The following is a 13,360-nucleotide window of genomic DNA, read 5'->3' as shown; positions in this document are numbered from 1 at the left end:
TTTTGTTCTAAGGTATGTCTTTCATAATGTGCTAGTAGGCGATGCATACTAGCACATTATGAAATTAGTTTGCAGGGGAATTGTTTTTACATTTATTTTTGGTGGTTTACTACCACTTTAAGTCTTAAAGCATATTTCAAGGCAAAATACAAAAATAAATATTTTTAGTACATATCTGCAATACATTTCCCCATGTTTTATTACTGTGAACATGCCATAAGTACAGAAAAAGAACTGACGATGTGCCACAAACACACTTACCGGCCACTTTATTAGGTATACCTTGCTAGTGCCAAGAAAATATTCCCCACACCATTACATTACCAGTCTGAACCGTTGATACAAGGCAGGATGGATCCATGCTTTTGTGTTGTTTACGCCAAACTCTGACCCTACCATCTTAATGTTGCAGCTGAAATTGAGACTCATCAGACTAGGCAACATTTTTCCAATCTTCTATTGTCCAGTTTTGGTGAGTCTGTGCGAATTGTAGCCTCTGTTTATTGTTCTTAGCTAACAGGAGTGGTACCCGGTGTGGTCTTCTGCTGCTGTAGCCCATCTGCTCATTCTCCTTTGACCTCTGACATCAGCAAGGCATTTTCCTCCACACAACTGCCACTCACTGGATATTTTCTCTTTTTCGGACCATTCTCTGTAAACCCTAGAGATGGTTGTGTGTGAAAATCACAGTAGATCAGCAGTTTTTTAAATACTCAGACCAGCCCGTCTGGCACCAACAACCATGCCACGTTCAAAGTCACTTAAATCCCCTTTCTTCCCCATTCCAGCAAGTTATATTCACCATGTCTAGATGCCTAAATGCATTGAGTTGCTGCCATGTGATTGGCTGATTAGCAATTTGTGTTACCACTCAATTGAACAGGTGTACCTAATAAAGTGGCTGGTGAGTGTATATTGTGCTCTTAACTCTTTGACATGACAACACAGCTCTAAATTTCTAAGCCTGTGGTGTCAGCCCTGACTGCTTATTTTCTGATTATGAAGAGCACAGCCTTTTGCTCATCTTCCTAACCTTTTCTTGTGCACAGGTAGAGAGCACAGAATGGTATCAGCTTACACAATTTCTGGTAAAATCAACAGGTTTTTTTTGCACTTATTGAACAGATATAAAAAAAAACATGTTTTATGGTATATTTACCAGACCAAAAAGGAGCCTTTTTCTATGCAGTTTGCACCCTAATTAGGTTCCTGCACCTTCTGCCTTCTATCAACAGTAGTGATAACCTTAGCCCTACAACCTCAAAATTGCCCTGCTGCCATTTTCAACTATTATGGAGAATGGGCATGTGAAAGGGTGGACAGACAGAGGGGTGAAGGGATAGATAGTCAAGAGGGCAGATAGACAGAAAACTATGAGATAAACTGTGTACATTTTTTTACTAAAAACAGTATTTAGTTTCCTCACATTTACTCAAGATATGGAAAGATAAGAAACTGAGAGGTGTGTTTGTTAAACTGATTAACAACTCATGCCTGAAGAGCTTATAAAGAAATGTTCTTGTGTTTTAAGTTGAGCATTGAGTAACGTATTTTTCTTTCTAGGGCCACAGTCTGAGCCTGCACAAATACACTGAGCCATTATGAGATTAACAGACATGATTGCATAGTAGTTTCTAACCAATTAGTTTCACAGCAATTACTAGAATTGGAAGGTATAAAAGGGAATTGATACACCTAGACTTGTTCATTATCGTCCTCTTTCTACTGCTGTAATTTAAGGATATAAATATACAAACCAAACTTACCTAAAAAATTGTTTGTTATGAAGGGATTAATTGGGTAAGTGTTACTATAGTTCTTACATGCCAATTATGTCTATTAGAACATATATGACAGAGAAAAATTCACATGATAAAGCTGAGTCCCAAAGTAGGCTGTCATTCTTGAACGATTTTGAGGAAGATATGGGCAGCATAACTATGTCACTGGTAATAACTGGTTCTTCCCAAATAGTGCAAACGCTGACCATCTCCACATGCACCAGTGCATGCACTCCAATAACCTAGTCTATGGAATGTCTTTTTGATACTTATTACTTGAATAACATTAAATAGGAGATGGGTTAGGGCACAGGATACTCCAATGCTTGTATGGTAATAGAAGGACACTCTTCTCTAGGCTCACACATATGGACACACATGTGAATGGCCAGTACTCAGAGACCCTATGGGAGCCATCACAATTCAAGGTCATTACTCATAAGTCCCCAGGACAGGTACACACCTTCCAGCTTCCTCTGGACATGGTCCAGTGAGAAAGACAATCCTTCTCTAGACCAGATCCCTTATGGTGAAGTTCCACAGCCAGCTCCTCAAAACAATCACTTCAGGCTTTCAGCTGTGCCACAGCTGAGGTCTCAAATTCAGCTACACAGTCCACAGGCTGCCTCAGGGGGCAGCAGCCCCAGAGGCTCTGGAACCCTTCCTGACAAAGAAACAATCTCTCCAGGGCTCTAGATCAGTGGTCTCCAAACTGTGGCCCAAGGGCCAGATGCAGCCCTTTGCTTGCTTTTATCTGGCCCTTGAGGCACTATTTCATCCTCTTATGCCAACAATGGGGCATAAATCCCCCTTCTGACATCAATGATGGGGCACAATTCTTCCTAATGACACCAATGGTGGGGCACAATTTCTCCCAATTACACCAACAATGGGGCTCAATGACCTCACTGATGGGGCAAAAGTCCTCTCACTGAAACCAACAATGGGGCACAATTCCTCCTACTGAAACCAAAGATGGAGCATTGTTTTTTTTCCCACTGACATCCAGACTTTTTCCACTCCCAATGGCCAGAGTCTGCCCTCCCCCCAGTCTGAAGGACAAGAAAGTGGCCCTTTGTCTAGAATATTTGGAGACCTCTGTTCTAGACCATCAATCACCTCCCCTTGACACTTTCTGGACACCTCCCTCCAGGGATTGGCTAGGGCATGATAAATATTCAGTCTGATCATTTGAGCAGTTTATTAACTTAGGTGCAACATAAGTTTTCTTCCAATAAAATAGATAAAATATTAGGATAATACAAAAAAGAATTCACCCACAGATATTACTGATTCATTTTATCTATTAGCATGCAGTATAACAATTGTACTAGTCAGATAAGGGAATTAAGGGAAAATATTTTGTCCATAGTAGCTTGTATCATTAGCAAAGAACCATTAACAAATTAAATAAGCAGTAAAAACTTTTGAGTAGACATTGAGATGCAGTTACCAGGTGGTCATGTTCACCTTATGGCAAGCACAGGTTCAAAGTTCTGCTTGTAATGATGTTCCTTGGCAGCCACTGACACCAGGCATTGCAGTGTTTGAAATCCACTACCTTAGACCTAAGATTTGCAGAGGCAGTGGTGTCAACAGCAGAAAAAGAAAGCTTCTCATCTCTCTGCAGCAATAGACACAAATGATGAAAACACTTCCTCCACTAAAATCAATCGTTACTACTGGGAATCCCAGATGACAGACAACTACAAACAAAGGGGCAGGGATTGTGTAAAAAAAAAGAAAAAAGGGGCCTCTGCAAAATATACACCTGACCCGAATCCGAGCAAATAGCCTTGCTGGCCAGAAAAGGTGAGCGGACAAGTGTGCAGCCCCAGCCCTCCTGAACCATATTAGGCTACATGCCCTCAACATGGGAGAAGGGGGGTATTTTGCCTTGGGAGTCCCCACTGGCAAAGAAACCTGTACCCAAATAAACTGTAAATGAACACACTAACATTGTTTGACAAGTCCTTTTGCCGCTTCGCCGCTGTCCTATAGCAGATATACTGCTACAGGGCGGCAGGGGTGCGCAAAATCACGTATATATACGGGACTTTGCATCTCTGGGTAGGGGGCGCCCTACCCGTACTGCCATTCACAGTGGTCAATCACCGGGTTCTGGTCGGTGATTCCCCGCCACTGCACGGTGATTACCAAGGATCTCCGATGAAGAGGAGGGCTGCTTTGTTTACTAACAGTCCTCTTCCCTGTCAGCTTGGACACACTGCTTTGGATGGCTATTACTCGTTTGCTTATAAGCCTAGAAAATATCCATTATTGTGTTTTTAACATTCAGCTCCTATAGACTTTAGTGGAGTTTGGATTCATCACCTAAACTTTAAAAATGTTGGGTGAAGCCACCTCGAACCAAAGGGACAATTGGCACATTTCTACTTTTAATGTTTTTGCAACAGCTGTCTAAGATATAAATTCCCCTCACTTTGGGAAGATTTCCTCTTACTTTCTGTTGCATCCCAGGAGGTAATAAGGGTTTTAGCCATTCCTTAATCTATCCAAAACTAGAAAAAAGCCAAAAATATAGATAGTAGGGTAGGTTTCATGAGACAATTCTTACTACTTACCAACTACTTATAACCCTAAAGCTGAACTTTACCCATAACAGTTTGATAACAATTCCTATTCTTTAACAAAAGAACACACATTCCAGATTAATAATTATGCTACCAAAATTAGTGTGTGTTGTTAATTGCCTCCAGCAATACTACTGTTTCTTCTTGCTGGAGGCAGCCATTTTGTTGAAGCCAGGGAAGTCACTTCCTAATTGGAAACTCCCCATCTCCTTGCTATCAAAAACTATGTGTCACTTTCTGTAATTAAAACATGTGCATTTCCTGCCTTGATTGTATGTCTTGGCTCATTTAAAGAGGAAGGCTGACAGAAGCTTTACAATGCTGGAGTTCACAGGCTGCAGCTGCTGAAGGAGAAAGGAGAGAGAATATCAGGGAGTTACGTTGTAAGATTAACACTTTTGTGTCTCCCTGGCAGCAGAGATGGTCCTGTCACCTCTCCTGCTTTTCTCTTCTCTCGTAATTTGTGTTCCCTAGGCACAGTCTGGATTGGTCCTATTATTTCCTCCCTGAGCAGCAGTAAATCTTGATGCTGTCAACTGGTCGACCTCTAGTTACTCACTAATTATTGGCATAGTGCTGAGAATACAGAGCAACTGAGGCTGTACAAAGCAGGGTGAGACAGTGCCTAACTGGAGTTTAAAAAGTATAGGTACTTATTTTTGATGCTTTACATTGCTGTACCTTGAAAAGGGGCCAGCATGAAGTAATTTATTAGGACTTACTGTAATTTTCTAACTAAAGTTTCACTTTAAGGGTTTTTGGTGACCGGGAACATATGAAGAAAGTGAAGACTGGTAACTATGAGCAACGCAGCAGAAATATCATGGCTGCATTGAGCTGGTGGAGACCTTCCTTTTACTGGGCTTCACTATAGAAGGAAGGACCCATGGGGGGAGTAGAGTGGGCTTGTGGAGACAGCATGACAGTAAGCACTGGCTGCTGATGCTCCATTACAGCTACATTCTGAGGACAATTATTTATTTGCTACACATGTCATTAAAGTAGCCAAAACCTATCTATCAAGTGCTTAGCTTACCTGGATTAGCCAGGGTTTCAAAAAATACATAGACTGTTTTTTAGGTTGAACTTGATTGGCTTACACTTTTTTAAACCTAGAAATTGAGGCAGTTATTTTTCTTTGCAGTCATTCCACAGTTTAAAATAGCCACTTAGCCTGAAGAGACTATATTTCTGTTGTTGCTGCACACTCTACTTATACCTTTTACTTAATTCTGTACTTGCCTGAACACTTTCCCAGCTCTCTTCCATGCCTGGAAAGTTAGATTGTCCCACTTTGGTACATGTTGTACGCCATAATTCTTTGCCTCCTAAATGATTTCACCATCCTGTACAAGATCTTCCATTGTCAGTTGTCCTGAAATTTCAGCTGGCATTGCAGAGATAAGAGAATTAATTATAGGTACAGAAGGGTAGAGTCACACAGCAGTTGTTTTGGAATATTAGCGACAATTGATTTCCTTAACAAAATGAATTCTGTGGTTCCACATTTACATAGTCTAAAACATAGTACAATAAGTTAATATACTGTACGAACAAATAACCTAAACTCCATTCTTTTACATCTGTTTTGAGTTCTTTTCTATTGAAAGACCAACACTTAGAACTTTGGGATATTGTAAACTAAGCAATCATTGGATACTTGCATGCTATAAACATAGTTTTTAGAGAACTGAAATGGGGCATTAATAAAAAAAACTCTTACCAAAACTGGGGAAAATAGGAAGAGCGGGGAACCTGAGCCTGACTGCTCACCATTGGAAACTTTTCATCCTTTGTTCCCATTTTGTTTTTTATGTTCTAGAAATAGGTCTCATGTAAGGAAATATGAAACACATAGGTTGCCAATTTTGACCTTCTGAAAAATACCAGTTGCCTAACAGTCTCTGGCTTTACTATTTTATGGGTCACTGATCCAAAACAAGTATGCAGCAAGGAAAAGTGCAATGAAAGCTTTTGATTTGCATACGTCTTCCAGATGTCAGAGGACTAATACTAGCACAGCTGGTGTTAATGCCAATACTACAGCTAATGCTCATTCCCATGCAGCTAATGCTCATGCACATGTACCAGCACAATTAAGCTTGGGTTAATATCCAGTGTGCACTGACACGTAGGAGAATCTCTGTAAGCCAACACGCATTGGCGCACATATCCATGTGCATTGGCGCCAATCTGCCTATTTAAAGGAGACCCTGCTGTGTGACAATCACTAGATGTTCTTCAACTCCCCCGTGACCTGTGTTCCTGTTTCTGCTGACTGATCTCCCATTGCTGACCTGGCTAGTTCCTGACCTTGCTCTGTGGATTTGGATTTTAACCTCAGCTTGCCTCTGACTATTTTCTGCCTGCTTCCCTGATTCTGATTTCGGCCTGCTACTGGACCTCGGTCTACCTGCTTCATTGGTATTGACCCTGGCCTGCTACCTGACCATACGTCTGCCTCATCCTGTATGACCCTGGCTCATCCTGACTATGTCTCTGACCACGGCAGTTACCTGCTACCAAGCTACCAATACCTGTGCTTCTTTGAGCCTAGTACCTCTGTCACCACCTTCAGGGGTGCTCGGACCAGAGACACAAGGGAAGACCTCTCGTCAGTTTGGCCTTCAACCAAGGTACGTGAAGCCAGATATGTTAATCAGAAACTATTGAACTCATCAGACAGGTGTGACAACCAGGCAACTTGCATTTTCAGAATCAGAGTATAGCAACAGCCACCTACATATTTCATTAGTGCAGGTTGCCTTTAAGGTGTGTGTTTCACTAGCTCTTCACTTCTTCTTTCAGATGCCTCGTGATATAACTTGATTAATATCAGTGACATGCAAGATGTTTTATGTTGCTAATTAGACCTAGCCATACATTATACTTTATAAATTTTGTGTGAACATATTTTATGCTCATGTCATATGTAATAATTACTCTATTCATCACACCATTTAAGCTATAAGGCACTATTCATTCTGCCTTTCACTGTACATTTCAATTTGCATCTTAATGCATTTTCTCTCATTAAAATGTGTTATTCTTAGATATACATAACATAAAAACCTCCTATTATTTCTTATTAATAGTCTATTGTCTTCTAGCTTTACAATTTAGAAACTTACAATGAGTCATTTAAAAGCAAAAACAGTTTTTTTATGCATGTCCAAATAAGAGCCATTCCGTTTTGAGACACTATTGATGTTTCAAGGCATAGTGTTCCTTTCTAGCCATATTCTAAATAAGATGATTGCTGTGATCTGAGTTGAAAATGCAGCCATTTTCTAAATTACACCCATTACACATAATGCCACTTTTTTGGTAATGACAGTGGTCTGGCAGCTAAGAAAACAGATGCTCTCAAAAAGGAACAGACACATGGTTATACAAATAATGCAAAATCAAGCAGATCTGATAACCTTGAGCAACGGGAAACTTGCCCCCTTGTAGCAGCCCGAAATGTCATGCTGAATAGTATAATAATTTGTGGTGTACCGATAAGCGTTAAACTCATTTGTATTGCAAGTCTGTTTTTTATATCTGTTATCACATTGAGTGTAAAGGTGCCATTATCAACAGTGAAAGGTTACTTTAGACCTAATTAGACAATAATAAATGTTTTTATTGACTGTGCCCAGCTCTTCCAAAAGCTATCGCTTGAACAAGATGACAAAAACTGTTTCACGATTAGCCAAAATTGTGCATGCGTGCAGTTGTTTATTGTCTTTTGCACATCCATATATTTAGAAGGATAACAGAGGTGTCCACTGACTGAATTATAAAGATATGGCCTTGAATGTGTATTTGTGAATCTGGTAAAGATCCATCTTTCTGTGATTAAATTGAAGTCAGGATAGACGGCACTATTTCATTGTATGGTCAAAGGCTGCCAGCGGATCTTTTACTAAAACTACTGGTTTCCTAGCTGTCATCTTGCTCCAATGGCTTCAGTGATAGTCACAGACTTAGAATGAATTTTCAGTTTAGGATTTCTGATCTCAGTTTTGCTGTCCTGATATGCATGCTTGTTCCAAGTGAGAATTTCAAAGTACTAAAGAGTGAAACAGCCAAGCAACCATCAATGTGAGGTTACCAGTTGCAACTTCCATATTTCTCAGCACAGGTTTCCATTAACGTAAATGTAAATAGCAGTCCTAATGAAAGACATTAGACACTAGTCATAGTTCTGTGGTATATCAGACAGATAAAGCATGTTTCTCCTAATTGGATTACGTATTTATAACGTTGCAATGCATTCCATAAAGTGAATGTAAAGGCAAAATAAAATTAAACCATGTGCCCTACATCTCTGCAATACATGCATATTGTCCCATGTATCCCTTTAAAGACTCTGTAATTAGAGAAAAATACCCATTGATGTATAAGAAATGCCCACAACTACTCATTTCTTATTGTGGGATGAAACACGGCATTTTTGTGGACTAGTGTCAGCTCTGGACAGTTTTTTTGTTTTTTGCTAAACTATTGAATTTTTCCCATTGTCCTCATCTCTACAACATAGGGGCTGTTAGGAGCTTAAGACACACTCACATGCCTACTTTACTCTACATCGCTTAGCCCTGTGTCTTCTTCTGGGCAGAAGAGATGACACCCCCTTAGTCTCTAACAGCCAGCAGTGGCAACTATCTTCTACCCAGCAGGTGTCTCCATTGATGGACAATGGGCTCTACTTGAGAGGTGTTGCGCTATCTGCTTCCATTGGCTACAAGCCTCATGCCTCCTGTACATCCTCCCATTTGCAACACTGCCTCTTATATCGTTTCAGGTCTGATTGGCTGTGGCACTGCAGTGCTCTATTTGAGCATTATATGCCCAGGGCTTTGGGATTGTGATAGCACCTAGCTACCTGACTCCCTATCCTGCCTTGCTTACTGTTCCTGCCCACTTAATCTATTCATTCGAATATCCTGTTACAGACCCCTTGCCTGGAATACAAACTTCTTTTTAAGAGTGCTTCCTGCCTTTGAGTTCATACTGATTCAGAATTATGCTTCTCTGTTACCTGCCCTATCTTTGAACGGTTTGTGGATAATGCTGTGCCTGTTGCCTGTCTTTGGATAACGCTGACCATCAGCTGCCTGCCCTAACCACTGTCAGCTGTGCTGTGCTATGACCCATGCTGGATAATCCTGAAGGTCATATATATATATATATACATATATACACTGGGCCTCTTGTGCTACTAGGTCAGAAACCATAGCATTGTGTAGCAATACCTGAAGCAACAAAATACCAGTAGGCCTGCTTGCCTTAAGGGAGCAGAGGCTGCTACAGGTGAAGCAACACTTGATAGCTATAGTTTCTATCCTTAGAATTGGGGTGAGCATCACAGGGGCTAATTGTTCCATTGTGCCAGATAAGAACTAGGAGGCCTAATTATTCCCATTAAGATAATGCAGGAAGTGTGCACAGGACAGCTTTGACAAACTTGGACAAGGTTAACAGGTTTGTTATTGAACTTATTAAACAGATATAACATAACACTACAATTGTATGTTTAAAAGAGCAAAAGAGAAGTTCATTCAGTGCTGTACACTGGATATGGAGATTGCTTGATGAGTTGAGGGCATGCTGGAACTTTAAACATTGCTTATTAAACTTCCTGGTGACAATCTATTGATTTATTTGATGACGCAACGTCCGCTGACATCACTTCCGCCCTTTGGAACGCACGCTGGAACGCGGCTGCCATATTGGTTTCCATTCACAAGCAACAAGGCTGATTACACTGAGTGCCAGGTTATGGGCACTTTGCTTGTGAGTTGTATTTTTACATTTTCTCCCCAATATTAAAGGTTTATGGTTTTACACTATGGGATGTCCGTTTTATCTCTATTTTTTTGCTGATATTTGCTGTACTGCCTGTGGAGGAGAGGAGGAATTCAGGTTTGAAGTTTTGATACGGACCCTGTGGAGATACACTGGTACCATTAGCAACACTGTTTAAATCCTGTCAAAGAACATCGGTTACCGCTAACAACGCTGCTATCCCCTGGAAGGATTATTGGTTATCACTACCAGGACACTGGGATAGTCCCAAAAAAGCGCATAAGACCATACTTAGAGATAGGTGGTCATGGGATGATGGTGAGTGCAAATCCATGTGGGGCACCGTTCTGAGCACAGTGGAGCACCTGTCACTTTATTACGGAGTTCACAATCAAGCATTTACCACCTTTCCACTTTATTCTCACGTACTGGGACTGAATATTATTACCAGTATAATATATGTGTATTGACTATCACAATCATATATATATTTTTTTTTTCCACTAAGTTTATTGTATGCGCGGTCCATATGGTATTTATTCATTTATTTTGCGTTTATAAGTTCACAATTAGGACTGAAGCTTAAATACGGTTTATTTGTACTAAGATTTATTCATAAGCGCAGTAATATTTTATTCATGGATATGGAGATTGCTTGATGAGTGGAGGGCATGCTGGAACTTTAAACATTGCTTATTAAACTGATATTATTCAGCTTAAACAGTGGGCTATTTGTCCACATTCTGTAAATATATTAAAGAGAAACTCAGGAAGAGACGGGAGGTAGCCTAACCCACACTCTCTCCTGTTACAGAGTATAGAATAACATATGCTGCACATACAGTAGAGCACTCCATACATACAGGAGTTAGAAAAAAAATGGAAACACTACATGATGTGCAGGCAGGGGCGGACTGACAACTCATGGGGCCCCCGAGCAATAGGGGATCATGGGGCCCCTGTGTCCTTGCCCAAACTCAAAAAAACCTATGAAAAAGGTACCAGGGTCATCTCATGGGGCCCCCTACTGACCCCGGGCCCTCGGGCAGTGCCCGAGTGCTCGAATGGTCAGTCCGCCCCTGGTCGGACCAAAGCTCTATTGGACCTATTGGCAAAATTACATGTTCTAGAGTGCCAACACAAAAACAATCCAGACCCTACTATTGACAAGACAATGCTCAAGTTACGGAAGGCAATCTGGGAGCATATACTTTGCCACCAACATGGACTCGGTGCAAAACCCTTTCTCTGTGTGGTCCAAACATAAATGTTATATTCGAGGGATTTTGATCAAACATGGCCACGCAGCCAAACAATGTCAGACCCAGGGGCGGACTGACAACTCATGGGGCCCTCGGGCAATAGGGGATCATTGGGCCCCTGTGCCCTCGCCCATACCAAAAAAGCCTATGAAAAAAGCCAATGAAAGGTACCTGGGGCATCCCATGGGGCCCTCTACTGACCCCGGGCCTTCGGGCAGTGCCCGAGTCTCCAAATGGTCAGTCCGCCCCTATATGCAGGTGTTACAGTAATGACATGTTTCCTGTTGAAAGCAGAAGTGATGTAACATTATTTTGCTTCTGCTGTGTGATGAGACACCTAGCTTACAGGTGGGAAGCCTCACTTTTGTCATTCACTGCATGCACTACTAGTAATACAGGATCATGTCAGAGCTTACTGAGCTTCAAAGAAGGCAAATTGTTGGTGTCTGCTTAGCTGGTGCCTCCGTGACTGAAGTTGCCAATTTATTTACCGTATTGTGAGGTGCAGTATCAAAGGTTATGACGGCATATACAGTTTCCAAGAAAACGTCATCTGATAAGCATAACTGCAGTCAACATAGTCAACTGACTGAAGGAGACAGAAGAACATTGTGCAGGATTGTGACCCAGAATAAGAAAACAACTGCTGCAAAAGTGACTGCGGGGCTTAATCTCAGTCCAGTGAAGACTGAGTCCTGTGAAGACTGAGATTGAGCTCTGCAGTCACTTTTTCAGCAGTTTATTTCTTATTCTAGGTCGTAATCCTGCGCAAATGTCCTTTTGTCTCTTTTGGTCAGTTGACCATATCGACAGTGTTAATGCTTATCAGATGGTGTCTTCCTGGAAACTGTATATGCCGTCATAACCTTTGATACTGTACCTTGCAACACGGCAAATAAGTTGGCAACTTCAGTCACAGAGGCCCCAGCTAAGCAGGTACAAACAACTTGCCCTCTTTGAAGCTCAATAAGCTCTGACTTGACTCCGTATTACTAGCAGTGCACGCAGTGAATGACGAAAGTGAGGCTTCCAGCCTGTTAGCTAGGTGTCTCATCACACAGCAGAAGCTAAATGATGCATCACTTCTGCTTTCAAAGCGAAACATGTCATCACTTTCACACCTGCAAATCATGTAGTGTTGCCATTTTTTTGTCCAACCCCTGTACTATGATACTGGCAAAAGTACTGAATATGACATTCCTTGAACCATTTCATTGTGCTGGGCAAGACATGTTGATTGTCTGATTCTATATGCTGTGCTGCAGGTTGCCACTGTAGGGCTGTGTGATAGATCTCCCAGCTCTTACTAAACATACAGTACATAGCATTTTCAGATTTATCATACAGCCCCACCAGCACTGATTGCTTGTTCACAAATTCAATAGTAAACAGTCAGTACTGTGGGGGCTGTGTGATCTGCCAGCTTCTAGTAAACATAGATGGCACTGGCAGATAGATTGTACAGCCCCAGAGCACTGATTGATCACTTACTATTGTGAATGTACAGTCAGCACTGGTGTGGTTGTGTGATCTATCTGCAAGTGCCATGTATGTTTACTAACAGATGCCTAATCTAGCACACTGTCCTGATTTACAGGCAGCTTCCCAAGACCCAAATAGCAATCATTAAAATTCACAGCCAGAGCACTTAGAGAACATTAATCTCAGCTGACTGTGCACTTCTGTAGAGAGTGTAATAAAGGGCTAGTAGTGCAGTACCAAAGACAGATGGTATTGCAACACAGTAGGCACGAGGCACAGGACACTGCCCAAAGAAGGCAGGTGGCAGTGCTCAACAATAGACAAATGTCAGTGTGTTAGACAAGGCAGATTTCAAGTAGCAAATGCCCCGCAGAATCAGATCTATTACATAGCCAACAGTACTGACTGATCATTTACCCTGTGGGGCTGTACACAGTGAGAATCT

The sequence above is a fragment of the Staurois parvus genome, unplaced genomic scaffold (genome assembly GCF_062004578.1).
Source record: "Staurois parvus isolate SC_StPar_1 unplaced genomic scaffold, SC_StPar_1.0 ptg000599l, whole genome shotgun sequence".
Classification (NCBI taxonomy): Eukaryota; Metazoa; Chordata; class Amphibia; order Anura; family Ranidae; genus Staurois; species Staurois parvus.
This window is presented reverse-complemented; position numbering follows the sequence as displayed.